Source organism: Manis javanica, chromosome 15, assembly GCF_040802235.1.
Source record: "Manis javanica isolate MJ-LG chromosome 15, MJ_LKY, whole genome shotgun sequence".
NCBI classification, from domain to species: Eukaryota; Metazoa; Chordata; class Mammalia; order Pholidota; family Manidae; genus Manis; species Manis javanica.
In genome coordinates this window covers 37,202,671-37,223,627 of record NC_133170.1, presented here as the reverse complement: position 1 = coordinate 37,223,627, position 20,957 = coordinate 37,202,671, and the positions used below count along the sequence as shown (strand labels likewise).

The following is a 20,957-nucleotide window of genomic DNA, read 5'->3' as shown; positions in this document are numbered from 1 at the left end:
GACTTTGTAGTAGAGTTTGAAGTTGGGGAGTGAGATCCCCCCTGCTTTATTCTTCCTTCTCAGGATTGCTTTGGCTATTCAGGGTCTTTTGTGGTTCCATATGAATTTTAGAACTATTTGTTTCAGTTCATTGAAGAATGCTGTTGGTATTTTGATAGGGACTGCATTGAATCTGTAGATTGCTTTAGGCAGTATGGCCATTTTGACAATATTAATTCTTCTTACCTGAGAGCATGGGATCAGTTTCCATTTAGTATCACTCTCTTCAATTTCTTCTAAGAGTGTCTTGTAACTTTCAGGGTGCATGTCACTCACTTTCTTGGTTAGGTTTTATTCATAGGTATTTCATTCTTTTTGATGCAATTGTGAATGGAATTGTTTTTCTGATTTCTCTTTCTACTAGTCATCATTAGTGTATAGGAATGCAACAGATTTCTCTGCATTACTTTTGTATCCTGCAACTTTGCTGAATTCAGATATTAGTTCTAGTAGTTTTGGAGTGGACTTTTTAGGTTTTTTTATGTACAATATCATGTCATCTGCCAATAGTGACAGTTTGACTTCTTCCTTACCAATCTGGATACCTTTTATTCCTTTGTGATGTCTGATTGCTGTGTCTAAGGACCTCCAGCACTATGTTGAATAAAAGCAGGGAGAGTGGGCATCCTTGTCTTCTTCCTGATCTTAGAGGAAAAGATTTCAGCTTATTACTGTATGATGATGGCTGTGGGTTTTTCATATATGGCCTTTATTATATTGAGGTACTTGCCCTCTATACCCATTTTGTTGAGAGTTTTTATCATGAATGGATGTTGAATTTTGTTGAATGCTTTTTCAGCATCTATGGAGATGATCATAGTTTTTGTCCTTTTTGTTGATGTGGTGGATGATGTTGATGGATTTTTGAATGTTGTACCATCCTTGCATCCCTGGAATAAATCCCAATTGATCATGGTGTATGATCCTCTTGATGTATTTTTTATTTTGGTTTGCTAATATTTTGTCGAGTATTTTTGCATCTATGTTCATCAGGAATATTGGTTTGTAATTTTCTTTTTTTGTGGGGTCTTTGCCTGGTTTTGGTATTAGAGTGATGCTGGCTTCATAGAATGAGTTTGGAAGAATTCCCTCCTCTTCTATTTTTGGAAAACTTTAACAAGAATGGGTATTATGTCTTCTCTAAATGTTTGATAAAGTTCAATGGTTAATCCATCTTTCTGGGGGTTTTGTTCTTGGGTACTTGTTTGATTACTGATTCAATTTCATTGCTGGTAATTGGTCTGTTTAGTTTTTCTGTTTCTTCCTGGGTCAGTCTTGGAAGGTTGTATTTTTCTAGGAAGTTGTCCATTTCTTCTAAGTTATCCAGTTTGTTAGGATATAGATTTCCACAGTATTTTCTAATAATTCTTTATATTTTTGTGGTGTCTGCAGTGATTTTTCCTTTCTCTTTTCTGATTCTGTTTATGTGTGGGGATACTTTGTTTTTCTTAATAAGCCTGGCTAGGGGTTCAACTATTTTATATTCTCCAAGAACCAGCTCTTGGTTTCAATAATTTTTTTATTGTTTTACTCTTCTCAATTTTATTTCTTTCTTCTCTGATCTTTATTATGTCCCTCCTTCTGCTGACTTTGGGCCTCATTTTTCTTCTTTTTCCAGTTTCAATAATTGTGATTTTAGAGTATTAATTTGGGATTGTTATTCTTTCTTTATATAGGCCAGGGTTGCTATATACTTTCCTCTTAGAACTGCCTGTACTGTGTCCCCAGAAGTTGGGGCATTGTGCTTTTGTTGTCATTCATCTCCATATATTTCTTGATCTCTGTTTTAATTTGGTCATTGGTCCATTGATTATTTAGGAGCATGTTGTTAAGCCTCCATGTGTTTGTGAGCCTTTTTGTTTTGTTTGTACAATTTTTATACCTTTGTGATATGAGAAGTTTGTTGGTACAATTTCAATCTTTTTGAATTTACTGAGGCTCCTTTTGTGGCCTAGTATGTTATCTATTCTGGAAAATGTTCCATATGCACTTGAGAAGAATGTGTATCCTGCTGCTTTTGGTTGTAGAGTTCTGTAGATGTCCATTAGGTCCATCTGTTTTAATGTGTTGTTTAGTTCCTTTGTGTCCTTACTTATTTTCTGCTTGGTTGATCTGCCCTTTGGAGTGAGTGGTGTGTTGACGTCTCCTAAAATGGATGCATTGCATTCTATTTTTTCCTTTAATTTTGTTAGTATTTGTTTCACATATATAGGTGCTCCTGTGTTGGGTGCAGAGATATTTATAATGGTTGTATCCTCTTGTTGGACTGACCCCTTTATCCTTATGTAATGTCCTTCTTTGTCTCTTGTTACTTTATTTGTTTTGAAGTCTATTTTTTCTGATACAAGTACTGTAACACCTGCTTTTTTCTCCCTATTTGTTGCATGAAATATCTTTTTCCATCCCTTCACTTTTAGTCTGTGTATGTCTTTGGGTTTGAAGTGATTCTCTTGTAGGCAGCATATAGATGGGTCTTGCATTTTTATCCATTCAGTGACTCTGTGTCTTTGATTGGTATATTAATCCATTTACATTTAGGGTGATTCTTCATAGATATGTACTTATTGCCATTGCAGGCTTTGGATTCATGGCTAACAAAGGTTTGAGGGCAGCTTCTTTACTATCTAACTGTCTAACTTAACTCACTTTTTATGCTTCTATAAACACAGTCTTATGATTCTTTATTTCTCTCCCATCTTATTATTCCTCCTCCACTCTTTTTATGTTAGGTTTTTCATTCTGTACTCTTTGTGTTTCCATTGACTGATTTTGTGGATAGTGGATTTTATTTTGCCTTTAGTTAGTATTTGGTCGGTTTACTTTCTTTGCTGCAGTTTTATTTTCTCTAGTGACATCTATTTAGCCTTTGGCATACTTCGATCTTGAGCAGTCCTTTTAAGATACAGTGTATAGATGGTTTGTGGGAGGTAAATTCCCTCAACTTTTGCTTATCTGGGAATTGTTTAATCCCTCCTTCAAATTTAAATGACAATCTTACTGGGTAGAGTATTCTTGGTTGAAGACCTTTCTGTTTCATTGCATTAAATGTATCATGCCATTCTCTTCTGGCCTGTAAGGTACCTCCTGAGAAGTCTGATGATAACCTGATGGGTTTTCCTTTGTATGTGATCTTTTTTATCTCTCTGGCTCCTTTTGATACTCTGTCCTTATCTTTCATCTTTGCCATTTTAATTATTATATGTCTTAATGTTGTCCTCCTTGGGTCCCTTGAGTTGGGAGATCTGTGGATTCCCATGGTCTGAGAGACTGTTTCCTTCCCCAGATTGGGTAAGTTTGCATCACTTATTTCTTCAAAGACACTTTCTACCCCATTTCCTCTCTCTTCTTCTTTTGGTACCCCTGTAATGCGAATATTGTTCCTTTTGGATTGGTCACATGTTTCTCATAATATTCTTTTATTTTCTGAGATCCTCTTTTCTGTCTGTGTCTTAGCTTCTCTGTATTCCTGTTCTGATTTCTATTCCATTAAAAGTCTCTTTCACCTCATCCGGTCTGCTCTTAAATCCTTCCATTCTTTGTTTCATTTCAGTTATCTCCCTCCTGAATTCATCCCTTAGCTCTTGAATCTTTCTCTGCAGCTCCATCAGCATGCTTATGACTTTAATTTTGAATTCTTGGTGATTTCAGTCTCACCGAGCCCTCTCTCTTGGTGTTTGAGGGATTTTGGACTGAACAAGATTCTTCTGCCTTTTTATGGTGATGGGAGTGGTTCTGGTGAGTGGCACTTGTGTCAGTTTGGAGAACAAAGTCCCTTCCTGTTTTCTGTTCATCTTGCCTGTCTCCACTGTCTGTGCTGGTTAATCTCACACAGGGAGCAGCCTCTGGGTTAATACCCTGAGCTGCCATGGGTGGGACAGCCCTCCGGATGGCCTAGGCCAATAGTGGGGATTGCATGGGAGTGGCACACGTTCTGCCATGAAAACAAAGCTTCTTTGTGCCTCCTGGACTCTGCACTGGTCTCCTCTGTCTGTACTGGTCAACCACACAGGGAGCAGCCTCAGAGTCTGGGCTGGTTAGGTGTGTGCAGGGAGAAGCCTCTGTGCTAAGCTGTGTGGTTTCTGTAGGCAGTGCTTCTCCCTGGTATTCTGCAGCAATGGTAGGTCAGCCAGTTTACTTTCAGTGCCGGCAGAGGGGAAGGAATGGCAGGCTGTTTATCACAGTGAGGAGCTTTGGAGCTGTGTTGCCATCCAGGGGGTTAGGGCACCTGAAGTTCCTTAAAGTTTCCAGCCTGCTGAGTTGAGTGTGCTGGGACAATTTTGTCTACCTGTTAAACCCTTGTCCCTTTAAGACTTTTCAAGTGACCACTTTTCTTTTGTTCCAAGGAAGCCAGCTGTGGGGACTTGTTCACCGTCTCAATCTCGGACCTTGCTTTTCTTCTCCTCCAATATCTGGTACACCATAGAATGTGTGTCTGTGCTCCTGGGGCAGACCACTAGGGCTGGTTATTTAGCACTCCTGGGCTTCCACTCCCTCCCTGCCCGGATTCCCTTCCTCCCACTGGTGAGCTGGGGTGAGGGTGGGGGGAGTGCTCAGGTTTCTCTTGGTTGCAGCTTTGTACCTTACTCTTTTCAGGAGATGTTGGGCTATCGCAGAAGTAGCCTGGCCAGTGTACTGTATCTTCCAGTTACTCTTTTAGGAATAGTTGTATTGGTGTATTTTCACAGTATATAAGTTTTTGGAGGAGATTTCTGCTGCTCTACTCACACCACCATCTTGAGAATCTCCTCAGCAGTTGTCCACTTCTGCTCGCCCATATCTTTCATGACCTGGCCACAAAAGGGGCCCCACCCAACCTCTCTGGTCCAGATATGCTCTTGCTCCCCCTTGTAATTACATATTGATATGGAGATAGACTACTTCTCTCCATTCCTTTGAAACACCTATTGCTATGGAGATGCACTAAGGACAGGTGAGAGATTCTGAAAATATTGCAATTTCACCCACAGATGAAAACAAAACTCCTGTAACAAAACTCTAGTAAAGAGTTATTAGTGTTTTATTTGAACTCAGATTTAGGTCAGCTACCTGGGAAACATTGTCCCTCTGAAGAAGAAAAATGCTCTTAGAGGAGAACTTTCCTGTGAGGTTATATATGCTTTTTATCAAAGGATATAAATTATGATGTCAATGGTTACATTCTTCAGATTAGAACATATAGAAATTGATGGCACAGGGTGTTTCTTTGATCATTACTTAGGCACAAGGTAATTTCATGAAACTATTCAGACGTAAAGCAGACATACAATCTTTGTTTTAGGTAATTTTGTTTTAGGTAATTTAGGAGTAAGGCCTAAAGCACATATTTTTAGCATTTCTTCTCAACAGAACATTTATATTTTACATATGTTGTGATCTATTTTTTCATTGTAAACAAATATTAACACCCATGCCTTATTTTGTGTACATTTTTTTAAAGAGACTCCTCTGGAAGCTTTGGTCCCCCCAGACTTGATCCAACCTTGCCAAATATACCACACAGTGTCCACCTGAAGCCTTGCTTCTTCCAAAGGCAGGTCACCACAAGCCAGGATGTAGGTCCTTGGCTCAGAGATCACTTATCTCCACTCCTAGTTCATGGAAAATCTCTCTCAATGCTTTTCTAGGCACTCTGCCCTTCTAGACTGATTTTTATGTGGAGTTACAGGTATTCCATAACTCAAGAGTTGCTTTCAACTTTAACAGCTTCTGTTTTCTCCTCTACAATAAAGGAAATATTAAGGGTCTGGACACCAGAACTTGTTAACTGAAATCAACATGGGTATTGTGTTTAAGGAAATTTTGTTCAACATATTACTGAGGACTTGGCTTGAGAGCTGCCCATCAGTGTGTTCTGTTAAATTTCTCCAAAGTCCCTTCTTTTGGAAACATCTTAAGTATTTTTTCAACAGGGAGTTGGTTCAGGGAAGAGGTTATATCAAACAATACAACAGAGAAGTGTCCTAAAAGAACAATGACTATTCTGATACCATCCATTTGTGAGAGGAAGGATCAATCAGGATTGCTAATTATTCTCCTAAAGGGTCCTACTAGGCGACAAGAACCAGACCAGTTTACCTTCTTTTGAGCATTCCAGGCTTGTTTTTCCTGGTCATGAGGGAGGGAGGAGGGCTGTGAGCCCTGTGACACAGGCAAGAGTGGCTGCTGGGCATCTTCACAGCACAGCAGGAGCTGACCTGACTCACTTGCGTCTTTACATCCTGCATAGCTCTCTGCATTGGGACCACAGTTGGGAACTATAAATTTCATTTTACTTCACAAACTTGAGGAAAGGCTTTAGAAACCCACAACTTGGTATCTCAATGAATGATCCTGCTACTTGAGCTACTGTGATAGCTCTAATTGTTTCATTAGTCTTACTATTGCCAGGCAGCTGCATCTGGGAATGTCTTTCCTGCACACTAGGTGAAACCTCAACCCAGACAGGGGAGGCTTCTTGCCTCTGATTGAGAAAGAATCCTCAAACATGTCAGACCAGTGTAGGCAAGGAAGGCATTCATTAAAGCAAAAGTAGTAGTAAACGGCAGTGGCCTTGCAGGCAGTAGAGGAAGGGAAGGGAAGCTCATTGAATCCTGCCTAGCATAGGGCAGACCCCTTGCCAAATCCTGGAGCCAGGATCACCTGAGGATTTGGGGGAGCTGCAGAGCACTGGATAGAGTCATATTATGTTCTGAGAACTTCCACTTCCCTACTGATCTGAAATAAGACAGGGAGAGAGAAATGGCAAAATGACAATGACATTTACCACTGGAGGTGGAGGTCAGCGAGTTCTTGACTTTATTAGGGAAAAGAGTTCAGAGACAGGTGCAATCAGCTCATGCAACAAGAAAGGTTATTTGATATGAGACAGTACACACTAAGATAGGAGCGTCATGACCTCAGAAGTGAGGTGTGCTTGAGGGTTTAGGGCTTGGGGTTTTATAGGGCCCTTTTGGGTAGGGGTCAGCATAAGGTCAGCATAAGGCCTGATATGTACAGGTGATTCATAATTCCTTTGAAGTTTTGTCTTAAGAATAAAGTTATTTAGATGACTATGTTGGTCCGGATCTTGCATTCTTTCTCCACATAGGTTTATTTAAATTTTGGAGGTCTATCTTCTGTCTTTGTTACAAAGTTACTTAATCGATTAAGGGGCTGGAAGAAGAAGAAGAACAGTATATACATCAAGTTAAGGAATAAACTGGTCATTTTTTGCAGGCTAGGAAGATTTACAATGGCAAGATCCTGTCCCATTTCCCTGCTCTATCTACCTCACTATCTCTGATGTAAATAGATGGAACTTATAGAAAAAATTGAACTGTCATGTGAATCATGTCTTAATTTAAGGGATAAATGTCCATTTTTAGTTGTCAAGCGATCCTAGCAGTTCTATGTGGAAGAATTCCACATCCTTGCTATTTGGAGAGTCCAAGGAAGTGATGGAAGCCAGGCAGGCTCTGGGGCTGCTCCCACGCGCTGCTTTGTGCTTCCAGGTGGGCACCTGAATGGCGATGGAAAGGGGGTATGGAAACGAGATGTGAGAGCTGGTTATCGAGGAGACAGGGCACAGGTCTTTAGCCATCTTCTAGCAATTTCCCATCCACTACTGAAGGGAGTTTAGCATAACATTTGCAACCCGACCTGTGGTAGGAAAAAGTGAGCAATATGCCATTAAAAGAACTGCAGTTTGAATTGTCTCAGAATGTAGCTTATTTCTTTATCTCAGCTGCATCGGTACCCACCTTGCTGTGAAACTACATAATTACCCCGGGTGTCAGAAAGAGGTGGTGATTTCAAATTACTCTCATGTCATTTTCAGTCAAAATTTTAGGTGGAACATGCATTTCCTTCCTCCTTTCTGGCAGCATTCAGAAGTAGATTTTGAGGGAAGCCTTCTAACTTCATCACTCTGATTCCTTTTTCTTATGTTATAAATCACTGATTTGGTGTTTAGGAAATTGCCATGTTTGGGGTAGCAAAGCTTTCAGGTAATAATTTTTGAGTTTTATACTTACTTATAAACTGTATTAAAAAAAATCCCTTACAGTTCCAGCTGACCGCTCATTATGTTCAGGATAGTGATAAACAGTGACTTCTTTCATCGATCACTTCACTTCTTGGCGTCTGATCAAAACTGAAGACCGTATTTATGTGATTGTCACTTCCAGTTCCCAGAACACCTGACGTTGCTGAGCAGGAGGTGTGTCCTGTTTTGGGCTCAGCCACGACTCGGCTCTGTCACTGTGTCTTCAACTTTCTGGGCTCTATTTCTCATCAGTGAACTAAGAAGTTTGGATTAGACGATTGATTACTTTAAACTTCTTTGTTTGCAGTTGTTTTGTTTTAAGCGACAGAAATCTTTAAGTGAAATATTACTTGGAATTGTGGTATGCAAAGCAGCATGCTAGTTTTCTATTGCTGTACAACTAATCACCCCACTTAGTGGCTTAAAGCAAAGGTAATTTATTGCTCTCACAGTTTCTGTGGGTTGAAAATTTGGGAGCAAGTTGGCCGAGTGGCTTTTGTGTGGTGTTTCTCATAAAGCTGGAATCAGATGTCAGCTGAAGGGTTGACTAGGGTAGCAAGATGCAGGGCTTCTGTTTCCAAGGCAGCCCCCCTGAACAGGAACAGGGGGTGCCGGCCAAGGGCTGGCACCTTTCTGTGGGGCCGCATGAGCGTTCTTCCTGGGAATGTTAAGTGGAAAGACAGACATGGGCAGCTGGAAGAGGGAGGTTAAGGTCAAAGAAAAAGCCGCCCAAACTCGGCCCAGGGAGGGTCCCATGTGGAGACAGGTTTTTAGAGGGATGGCTTCCCCTCCAGCCAGATCCCAGTGGGGCACAATGGGACTGAACTAAGAGCTGCCCCCTACACCAGCTTGGGAGAGGACGGGCTCACCAGGAGGGAGGCTGTGCAGATGGACCTGTCAGCCAAATAGCCCCCCCTTGTCAGCTGCAGAGGCACCTCCCAGCCAGAATGTAACATAAAGGCCTCCCACCTAGGAGTTCGGGCCTTTGTCCACCTAGACTCAGGCCGGCTCCTCCCTTGGAGGGCATTCAAACAGAATTTTCGCTCTGCTTTGCTACTGTGCCTCTGCCCTTCAGTTCCTTGTCATGGTGGAACAAGAACCGAGGAGAAGAAGCTCAGCCCGTGACATTCCCAGAGTAATGCCTCCCCTGGTGTGACTGATCTTCATTCCGTGGGAGCCAGCTGCTTCGCCACTCAGGGGGCAGCGGTGCACAGCCTCAGCCTCTGCTCTGTAGGAGGCCCTGGTCCAGGGTAGAGAGTAGGCACTGTGCCAGTCCCACTTTGGGTTATTCTAGGTGGTGCCCCCAGCCCACAGACACTGGCACCATCCTCTCTGATTTCCCTCCATGCTCATTAGTGGCAAAAAGCAGTAGAGTTCCTGAGACTCGGCGCTGAGGTACCTGGGCTCCATCCTATCTCCGTCACCCTGAACAAACCCTTTGGGGCTTTTTGCTCTTCATTCTGGGAGAAAGGGACACTGGGCTCCTAGTTAGAACCCTCCCACAGATTTGCTGTTTTGCTTCAAGGAAGTGCTCAGGCCAAATCTCACTCATGTAGACACCACAATACTCATCTTTCTTCACATCACAGTGCAGGCCTCCTGTCTGCCTTCTGGGTGACAGGGGAGAGCAGATTTGGAGGACTTAGGTTCTTTCAGAGCCAGGGTAAGTTGCCACCTGCCGAGCGTCCTTTCTGTGCCAAGCACATCTGGTGGCCCCTCCTTCCCTCCATCGAGCTCTCCCCAGCACAGTACTGCCGGCCCCTGTCACTGGTGGGAAACCGGCTGCCACATGTACAGGCCTCCTAGCCCAGAGGCACTGGGCCTGGCTTTGAACCCAGGGCTGCCTTGCCTCTGTTCTGCAGGCTACTGCCTCCTACACCCAGGAAGGCGGCGTCCTAAGGTAGGATGAGGTCAGTGTTTGCCTGGAGTGGGGAAAGCTGAAGTCCTGGAGGCCCACACAGGTGCTTTTCTTTCCTCTCCCTGCCTCATCACTGTTGGTTGTAACAAGACAGGGAGGGCAGGGGTGCTGTTTGTGGCCGGAGAGGGTCAGGCCCTGCACCTGCGCAGAATAACTACACAGTCCCCTTCTAGAAGGGGAGTGAGGGCTTCCTCTGCAGGCAGCAAAGCCCTTGGCAGGAGGTGGTCTGGCTGCTGGACAGGTGAGGCAGGACCCCTTGTCTTTCTCCCCCAAGGGGGCTCCTCTGCACAGGTCTTCATTAGCACACCAGGCCAGTCCCACTGCGGACCCCTGTCAGGAGCATGTGTTTTTACCTGGTGGAGTGAAAGCATAGATCCTTGCAGGGCCTGTGCACATAGGAGGCCCCCAGCCCTCAGCAGCCCTCCTGCAGAGCTCCCTCCCCAGCTCCCTGAGGCTCAGGGAGAGGACAGCAGTGCCAGCCCAGTCCTGGGCTGCTCCTACGTGCACACATGCCCTCCTGGCAGACTTGGGGGGAGCGAGCTCTCTCCCCTGGGGAGAGGTCTCTCCCATGGGCTTCTTTACAGGCCCTGGCCCCAGAAGCCCCAGTCCTGCATGCTCTGGGGCCTTGCTCTGCCATCACAGGGGCTGTGGACACTGAGCAGGAAACCACTGGCCGATCTCCCATCAGTCTGACCAGCCCAGCCTGGATGTCCACAGTGCTGGTTTCCTCCATATTCAGGGCATTCTTGAAGGTGCCTGTTTCTCCTGGCTGCTACTTGCTCTGATTTCCTGCCTCTGCTGATGCCTGGATGCCACTGGGTCCCATGTGGCCCTTTCCTCTTTCTGCCCTCCACCTACCCAGACATTGACCCTGCTTCCCCCAGCACCCCTCACATGGCGGGAGATCCCTGCTGCTGAGGACTGGGGCTGACCATAGGCCTGGATCCAGGGCACTCTAGGCCAGCACAGCAGGTCAGTTAATACCAGGCACCAGGGGCCCCGGCTTTCAGAAGTCCCTCAGCCACGTCTGCCACCTGTGCCTCCTCACTTACCATCAATCCTGGGTCCCTCTGTCCTGCCATCTTGCTCAGCCTCCACTGGGACTTCTCAGCTTCCCTCTGATCTCAACCCCTTCACTTCCTCTTCCTGGGCTCCTGTAGAAGCAAAAAATTCTTCCGACTTTATTGCAGAGGAATCTCATTCTTCAGTCATGCCCCGTTTGGTTCAGAGCATATGTTGGGGGTGACCTTTGCACAACCAAAATAGGTTTTAAAATACATCAATATAAATAAATAAATATATGTACATATATGTAAATGAATATCTGTATTCACCTTGAGGCCTCCCAGTGCCTACTACCAAACCACCAATCATTGCTTCAGCCATGCTGTGTTAGCAAGGGTGGGCTGGACAATAGCCACAGGACAGCAGGCTGTGCAGCCAAGTAGTTAAGACCCTGGCCTCTTGTGTAGAAAAGCATGCTCTCAGACCCTTCTTGTGAGGGAAAGCCACTCTCTGGGGCTGGGGTTCTTTAGTCCTCACCCAGGACACTTCACTTCTGCCTCTCTGGTCACCATATGTGTGGGGAGTTTTCTCCACACCAGGCAGTTCTCGGTGACACCAGCTGGCTGTCTTACAATTCAATTCAATCTGACACTAACCAGAGTTAGCACAGACCCCAGAGGTTAAGGGTTCAGCCCTGCAAGAATGCCCCACATTTCAGATGCCAATTTCATTACCCACAACTTTGATCCAACTTACCTACAAATCAGAGGCTCCCATGACTGCTCCTTGTGTCCATCATTTGACAAAACACCTCACAAAATTCAGAGAAATGCTAATGTTGGCTAGTTTATTATATAATAAAGGGTATGATAAAGGATACAGAGTAATGGCAAGATAAAGAGATGCACAGGGTGAAGTCTGGGGGATCCTAAGGGCAGGAGCTTCTCTCCCCATGGACTTGGATGTTTTCATTGACCCAGAAGCTTCCCAAATCCCATACTTCTGGGATTTTTAATAGAGCTTCCTCACACAGGCAGGACCAAACATTGAGTCCATTTCCAGTCCCTCTCCCCTCCCTGGGGAAAGGGGGTACTGGAAGTTCCACACCTTGGTGGTTCTGGTGGCCATGAGGCCACCACAAGCCACTGCATCAGGACACAAGGTGTGCCTACCTCCTGGAAAGTTCCAGCAGATGCAGAAGCTCGGTGTCAGAAGCTGGGTCAAAGACTAAATGTTAGAACAAATGACCCTCTGAGTACCCCAATTTAGAAAGGTTTTAGGAGCTCTGTATCACGAACTGGGGGCAGAGACAAATATATACATATTTCCTATTATTTCACACTGTTGGGCACAGAGATGCAGATTTGACTCTTGGCTCCACTACTTACATGCTGTGTGACCTTGGGCAAATTACTTAACTTCCTCACACATGGATAAAGACCTGTGTGATGCCATCAAGCCCTACATAGCCTACTGTTGCAGCTGGAGCATTCACTCCCCGACCCCACCTATGAGCTGTGCTGCTCAGAGCCTGCATCACTCCCCCCTGTGAGCTGTGCTGCTCAGAGTCTGCATCACTCCCCCCTGTGAGCTGTGCTGCTCAGAGCCTGCATCACTCCCCTCTGTGAGCTGTGCTCCTCAGAGCCTGCATCACTCCTCCCTGTGAGCTGTGCTTCTCAGAGCCTGCATCACTCCTCCCTGTGAGCTGTGCTGCTCAGAGCCTGCATCACTCCACCCTGTGAGCTGTGCTGCTCAGAGCCTGCATCACTCCTCCCTGTGAGCTGTGCTGCTCAGAGTCTGTATCACTCCCCCCTGTGAGCTGTGCTCCTCAGAGCCTGCATCACTCCTCCCTGTGAGCTGTGCTGCTCAGAGCCTGCATCACTCCACCCTGTGAGCTGTGCTGCTCAGAGCCTGCATCACTCCTCCCTGTGAGCTGTGCTGCTCAGAGTCTGTATCACTCCCCCCTGTGAGCTGTGCTCCTCAGAGCCTGCATCACTCCTCCCTGTGAGCTGTGCTGCTCAGAGCCTGCATCACTCCACCCTGTGAGCTGTGCTCCTCAGAGCCTGCATCACTCCTCCCTGTGAGCTGTGCTGCTCAGAGTCTGTATCACTCCCCTCTGTGAGCTGTGCTCCTCAGAGCCTGCATCACTCCTCCCTGTGAGCTGTGCTGCTCAGAGCCTGCATCACTCCCCTCTGTGAGCTGTGCTGCTCAGTCTGTATCACTCCCCTCTGTGAGCTGTGCTCCTCAGAGCCTGCATCACTCCTCCCTATGAGCTGTGCTTCTCAGAGCCTGCATCACTCCCCCCTGTGAGCTCTTCTGCTCAGAGCCTGCATCACTCCCCCCTGTGAGCTGTGCTGCTCAGAGCCTGCATCACTCCCCCCTGTGAGCTGTGCTGCTCAGAGCCTGCATCACTCCCCCCTGTGAGCTGTGCTTCTCAGAGCCTGCATCACTCCCCCCTGTGAGCTCTTCTGCTCAGAGCCTGCATCACTCCCCCCTGTGAGCTGTGCTGCTCAGAGCCTGCATCACTCCCCCCTGTGAGCTCTTCTGCTCAGAGCCTGCATCACTCCCCCCTGTGAGCTGTGCTGCTCAGAGCCTGCATCACTCCCTCCTGTGAGCTGTGCTTCTCAGAGCCTGCATCACTCCCCCCTGTGAGCTCTTCTGCTCAGAGTCTGCATTATTTCCCCCAAGAGTTGTGCTGCTCAGAGCCTACTCTTTAGATGCACACATGTCCACGCAATGATGCTCCTAGGAGACCAAACCATGGGAGCTGAACCCCTTGGATGAGCCAAAGCAGGCTCACCAGGGAAGGGGGCTACCCTCCTTGAGCACACAGGGCTGTCTCCTTCTGACAGGACTCACCAGCACTCCAAGTCAGGTGCCACAGCCAGCATCTCAGCAGCAGCCTGCAGTGAACAGCCAGCAACCCTGAAGCCCAGAGTGAGGTTGAGCCCCCCAAACTGGCATCTGAGCAAGAATTCATCGAGTCCCCGAGGGTGATTGGCAAGCAGCTGGCCACACTCCCCACCAAGGAGCAGGACACACCGTGGCTGATCTTAGTGCACTCCCCACTCAAACGTACGCTCCCTGCCCGTATCTGGCTGCCCACTGCTGGCTTTGGCTGCCATGGGGTCTGTGTGCCCCACACCCAGGCTGTTGTTTTCAACTCCAAGAACAGGCTCACCTGACTTATGTGGCAATCCTTGAACATGAAAACTTTGACAGAACCAATGTCCTTGCCTGGGTCCCTAAGAACTGAATTTGAAGCACATGGTCTGTGGAGAACCTGCCTGAAATTCCCCACGAGCAGCAGGCAGGCAGCTTCCACACTGCACAGCTATGACAGCGATGAGGCCTGGTCTTGGATGACAGAGAAGAGCTGTGGCAGGTGGGTGGTCCCCAAAGTGCAGAGCAGCAGCTGTTGCCCCTCCTGGTTACCCAGGGACAGCATCACCAGCCAAGAGAGCAGGGGCCTGTGGCCACTGCAGCAGGGACACCGACAAGGCCTTTCAGGGCTGCTCCCAGCCCTGCAGCCTGCAGACGAGCCCCAGAAGACCCTCTGCAGCTGCTCTCCAAGAGCCCTGGCTGGAGAAAGTACGGCAGGTCAGAAAGCATTCCCCTGAGGACGTCTTGCCGTCGTTGTCAAATGTGGGGACGCCTCTAGCAGGAGCTGCTGGCCTTCCAGGCACTGAAGCAATGGCAGTGCATTTGGGGACAGGAGTGAGCATTCCTGTGAATCAAGCCGTACAAGATCCTCGTGACTTCAGCCAGCAGCAGCATGAGTGAACCAGTGCTCAACAGCGTGTCCTTCCACCGGGAAAGGAAGCAGTCACAGCTCTCCTTGGCTGATCATTCCTGCAGGAGCACTGCGGTCACACCACGGAGGCATTCCTTAGTGCCTGACGTGATTTTGAGCAGTGCTGGCTCCTGCCTGGGGGGCTACTGGCTGCAAGGGAAGGACAGACACGGTGGGAACATCCTTTTGTACTTAGAAGGCCACATCATCAACTCTGGCTCCATCCTGTCCAGCTCACCCTGAAGCCTGGGCTTTGAGATGTCAACCTTTAGACTGACCATAGAGTTTGTGGACCTGCTGGGTGGCCTGCATGGTGATGTGTTCAACTAAAATAAGATGCTGATGCTACTGCAGGGGCTGATCACTGCTCAGAAACACAGAGTACAGAGGGCTCACAGCTAAGCTTCCTTGCATCTGCGGTTCCAGCACCACCTAAGCAGCCTTGGAGAGAAGTTCCCCAGGAGCAGACTGAGGAGCAGCTCCAGTGGCTGTTGGAGCCGAGGGTGGGTGCCAGCATGTGTCTACACCACCAGACTTGGGTGCTGCACCAACAGCATCATGTAACACCGTCTTTCTCAGGCCCCGGAGTGGTGGGGAATTCGGGGGTCCCTCCCTGGGAGAGCCCTTGTCTGAGCAAACCCAAACCAGGGAGGCCCACCCACCCGCTCACCCATTCACCCAAGAGAAATGAGAGGCCACAGATACAAAGGGTCATGTGGTAACTTAGAGCTTGCTGGGGGAGGGAGAGCCGGCTGTGGGCCCAGAATCACTGGGGCTTCCCCCCCCCCCCCCCCCCCCCCGCCCTCAGCTGTGTCAGGATCACCATCTGACAGACTCCAGGACTCACAGCCCTCCAGGGAACGGAGGTGATAAATGTGAGGGACTTTCTTCTCCTCACAAGGACGTAAGAGGCTCTTTCCACCAGCTAGCCTCTCAATCCATTATGGGTCCCAGAAGAGGAGGAAGAGTAGGGTCTTGGTATGTGGGACTTGATCCTGCGGTTGGCCTTTGACCATGCTGCTGCCCGACTGTGCTCTCCCAGGGAGTGACCTCTTGGTCAAGTTCCCCTTGGTAGGTGGGCTCTGGCATAGGGTCCCACCCTTGCTGAGGTTCCAGGGGTGAGGAAGGGGACTGTCACAACCCCTCCAGTGCTTGAGGGTTAGCCTGGCTGTAGGGAATTCCTTGCCCTGAACCCTTCCCCACACCCAGGGAAGCAGCTTTCAACTTTTTATTAAAAAAAAAACAATATTAATAACCACTGCATAGGGGTCCCATGAAGATTACATGGGAGAACACACACAGCTTTTATGTTTGCTGCTTGATAAGCACTCCACATAGAGCTCTTTTATGTGAATCCCTGTATGAAGCCGGATGAGCAATTAGCTTCCCGCCAAAGGCAAGTATAATGATATTACTGGCACATGTCATCAGGTGTGACAGACTCCTCACACACACCAGCTTCTTAGGCCATAGGTGACTCTAGAGGAGACACTATCACCTGCCTTTCCTCGCTGTCAAGTCCCAGTCATTTCCTGAAGGCCACCCCCCTGGGAAGCACGAGGACTCCAACGGGTATTGCCGACCCCACAGCCATGCCCTTCCTTACTCCCCTCTCTTCTTTCCATGTTGTTATAACGCTGCTGCATTTCCTCTCTTCTTTCCACATGGAGCGGTAGGGCCCTGAAGGACTAGAGGAGACCTCAGAGTGGGTAGCAGATTGACTTCTCTGGAGGCAGGGCTGAGGTGGAGCTTGGGGACCGGATGTTTGTCGGGGAGCAGCCAGGGGGCAGGCGGGGCAGGCACAGGAGGAAGGAGAACCGCACCACATGCCTGGAGAGCCCCCGCTCCCCGCCCTGGTCCTGCAGCTCCGCTGCACATGTGACACAACAGAATTGCTTCTGGGCAACAAATAGTTTCTGGTGAGCAAAATTGAGCCCCGCTGCCCCAGGATGGAGGCCAGAATCCAGGGCGATGGGCCAGTCAGGGTCTGTGCTCGTGGGGTCAGAGACCACTCTCACTCTTCAAAGGGAATCAGAGACTGGATTTGTCTCCTAAAGAAGCCTGGAGAGCAGCAGTATCCATTTCTATACTCTTGTCCTCAACAGAATCAGGGGTGATTTCATCTTTCTTAGCCTCTGGTCTCGGTCCTCAGAGTCCCTTCAAGTTCTAAGATGGTTGCAGAAGCTCCAGCTATTACACCCATGTTTCAGAATGGAAGCTAGGGGAAGAAGGAGGGATTGCAAAAAGGTGTCTCCCCCTGAACCAGGCCCCTTTGAAGGGATCTCTGAAAACACCACCAGATGGTTTCTCAGAAAATTAAATAGATTACCATATGTTCCAGGAATTCTACTTCTGGCTATCTATCCAAAGGAACTGAAAGCAGAGACTTGAACAGGTCTTTGTACACTCATGTTCATAACAGCATTATTCACAGTAACTAAAAGGTGGAAACAGCCCAAGTGTCCATCAACAAATGAATGGATAAAAAGTGTGATATATATGCATATGTTATGGACTGAATGTGAACCCCCACAATATCATAGGTTGGAACCTAATCCAGAATGTGGTAATATTAGGAGTGGAGGCCTCTGGGGGGTGCGTAGGTCTGAGGGTGGAGCCCTCATGATTGGAACTGGTGTCCTCCTGGGGAGACTCAGAGGGCTAGATTGCCTGCTTTCCACCACAGTGAGGGCCAGTGGAACACACTGTCTGTGAACCAGAAAGTGGCCTCTTCTCAGACACTGAATTTGCTGTGCCTGATCTTGGGCTTCCAGCCTCTAGAACTGTGAGAAATACATTTCTGTTGTTAATACCCCTAGTTTGTGGTATTATTTTGCTATAGCAGCCGAAATGGACTAACACACCATACAATGGAATATTATTCAGCCACAAAAAGGAATGAAATTCTGGTCCAGGCTACAACATGAATGAAATGAAAACATTATGCTCAGCAAAATAAACAGACATAAAATGACAAATACTGTATGATTCCATTTACATAAGGAGCCTAGAGTGGTCAAATTCAGACAGCAGCACAATGTGGCCAGTGTCTGGGGAGAAAGGGAGGAGGGAGTGGCTGCTGCTTGGGATGGAGTTGTGTGAGGGAATGGAGATGCTTCGGAACTAGACAGGTGGTGCTCACAGCACTGTGAACATACTAAATGCCATGGAATTGTTTGCTTTAAAATGTTTAATTCCGCGTCATATGAATTTCACCTTAATAAGGAAAAAAACAAAACCCAAACCACAGTGAGATGCCACAGCACATATCAGAGTGCTCCAATGTAACACAGACACACCCATGAACTTGGTGCATCTGTTTACATTACATGCATGTCAGCATCTTTTAAATCGTAGTTTTAAATGGGAAAAATTTCTCCATGAACTTACTTTATTTCTTTGAGAAGTGTTCAAAAAAACTTAAATAATGGTCTGTATGAAAGGATAACGTTATTCCTTCCTTATTTGGAGCATCAGCACGGTGATGCTCTCTGACACCACGTGCGTGGGTCTCCCCACACACCGCAACCGGTTTTCCTGTTCCCTGATGCCAGCAGGGCGACCCGCAGCTCTGCTCCCTCAGGGACTCTGGAGTCAGTGCAAACCCCACAGGGGTTTGCCCCCCTGCAGACGCCAGTCCCAAGTCCTGGAAGGCCACATGTACTCCTGACTGACAGTGGGGTCCCATGAGCCCCTCAAGTTGCATCGTTTGCTAGAATGGCTCACAGAACTCAGGGAAGCACTTACTTGTGCCTACTGCTACTGGTTATCAAAAAAGAATACAGTGCAGGAAGAGCTGAAAGGAAGATTCCCACGGGAAGGGGATGGGGCAGGAGGGGGCGTCTCTGGTGCCCTGCGCCTGGAGTCACTTACCCGCCCACCGGGAGTGTCCTGTTTGAGAGAGAGTTCAGAGCCCAGTCCTTTCAGAGGCGTCGGACCGCCCACCCCATGGTCTTCCTGTCAGCAGGCCCCTCCTCAGGTGGTCTGGGTCACCCTAACTTGCCTCATGCCATGAACTGAGGTGGGAGAAAAGAGGCTTGTCATAAACATTAGAAGACATTCCTACCACTCAGGAAACTCCAAGGGATTTTAGGAGCTCTGTGCCAGGAAAGACCAAATATATTTTTTATTATACCTCAGATGTTGGGAGCTATTTAAGGATCATCTAATGGTCCTTTTATGTCACTCAACAACTTTTTTTTGCTTACCTATGATTTAAAAGGTGACACATTTCTGACTCAGAGTATGAGTTCTGGACATGGCTGCCTGGTTTGAATCCAGCACTACCACCACCTGCTTGGAATTCAGAATAATTACTTAACGTCAGAGCCTCAGTTCCCTCATCAGTGCAAATGGGGGAAATGACAGTATCTTCTTCTCACGCTGTGGTGAAACTTAAACCAGGAAATCCATATACAAAAGGCCTAGCTCATAATGAACATCAGGGAATGTTCGAGTAGTATTTATAATAGTATTTCTAACAGTTTTTATGAGTCATATATGTGTGTTCACTGTGACACAAACCAAGTGACATTTTCCTTCACTTTTACTGTTTGAGGCAGAGTGATGTCATGTGGGTATGAATAGCCTACACTTTTGTGTTTGGAAATTGTAAAAAAAAGAAAACAAAGCATTAATCTGTTATCTATTCTGCTTTTTTACATGCCCATCATTAGTGGACACACAGATTTGTGACATATTACTTCTACACAAAAATTTTTATATTACCAACCAGGAGCTTTTGTAACTGCCTAAATGGATCTCTTCTGTGAAAAGATTGCCATCTCAGTGTGATACAAAGGTGTTTTGTTAGTTATTAAGTGACAATTTAGTGATTAACTAGTAATTTATTTAGCAACTGCTCTGTAGCTGCTTCAGGATAATATTAATAAAGTAAATTTAACTGCCCAAAAAAGGAACACCCAGGTAGTTCACATACATAATCTTGTTGAACCTCATGAGGGGAGGGAGGAGGTATTGGTCTCCCCATTATAATGATGACACAGGCACAGAGAGGTTGAGTCACTTGCCAGAGACCTCACAGCGGGCAGGCTGCAGAATGAGGCTCAGGATGCAGATCAGCCTGGTGGCAGCCCCTGGAGGAGCCCACTCATCAGGCAGCTTCTGACGCGTCCAGCCCATGACCCATCCTCTCCGCGCCCTTGAGCTGCTCCGCTCAGCCTCCTTACCGATTGATGCCTTGGGTTTTATTTTTAACCCAGGAGTAAATATGAAGGGATAATTTCTAAATCAAAAAGTGGGACTTACACACACACAGTAATTACAGGTGAGCTTTTTTCTCTACTATTTTGTATATTGAACAAATTGTATACAAAGAATGGGAAAATATTTTTAAAAAGAAGTATGTCAATCCCTGCCTTTGGAGACAATGCTGCTCCGTAAGCTGTCGTGGACGGTCAACCAGTGGGCACGGACCGCTGCTCTCGGAGCAAATGCAGGGTTAGGCTCCTGGTCCTCCCAGTCACAACGTTTTGTTGACCGAGTAACACATAGGCTTGTTTTGTGTGTGCCTCTGCTTGAAGATAGCTAATTTGGGACATTTTGAGGCCGTGGTAAACTGAACTGACAGCCGGACCAGCGCCCCCCTCCCTGGAGTGCACGCCGCGACCGGCCGTCTGGTCCCAGCAACACGCGGCTCTCCTGCGTTGGTCCGGGCCTAGGCGAGCCGCGAATCAGCAACAGAAACACAGAAACGTGAAAAATGTGGCACTAAGTAGACCTTGAAAAGGCCAGCTGTTTACAGTCGAAGAGCTGAAGCCTTGTGAGACCGGGGAGTGGAAGGGTGGGAGGGTGGGGAGGAGGAGCGCCCGTCAGCTGCGCCCTCCGTGAGTGAGTGCAGGGGCCCCTGGGGACAGACCTGAGGGTTACAAACAAAGTTCGGTGAGCAGCATTCACAAATAACAAAATCCACGAATCATGAGAACCGACTGCATAAAATAGTCTTCATTTTTGCCACTTTGATTTAACATCACTGATTAACACCATTTATCCAAATTGAGCTTAACTGTGCTTCCACGGTCTGTACCTATTTTTAGTCCCTTCCCCTGTCCCTCTCCCTACAGTCTTGGCCTCGGCTGCAGTGAGGAGGGGGCTGGGAGGGGGTAAGCCAGGTCGGGGTGGACGGAAGCCAGCTCCCCTTGTGGAGAGGGGTGCTGTGG

At 47.4% G+C, this 20,957-nt stretch overlaps 1 pseudogene; it reads left to right on the top strand.

The window, feature by feature from the left end:
* Nucleotides 1-12,414: 12,414 nt before the first annotated feature.
* LOC108390626 (phosphatidylinositol 4-kinase beta-like) lies at nucleotides 12,415-15,180 on the top strand (annotated as a pseudogene).
* Nucleotides 15,181-20,957: the final 5,777 nt, after the last annotated feature.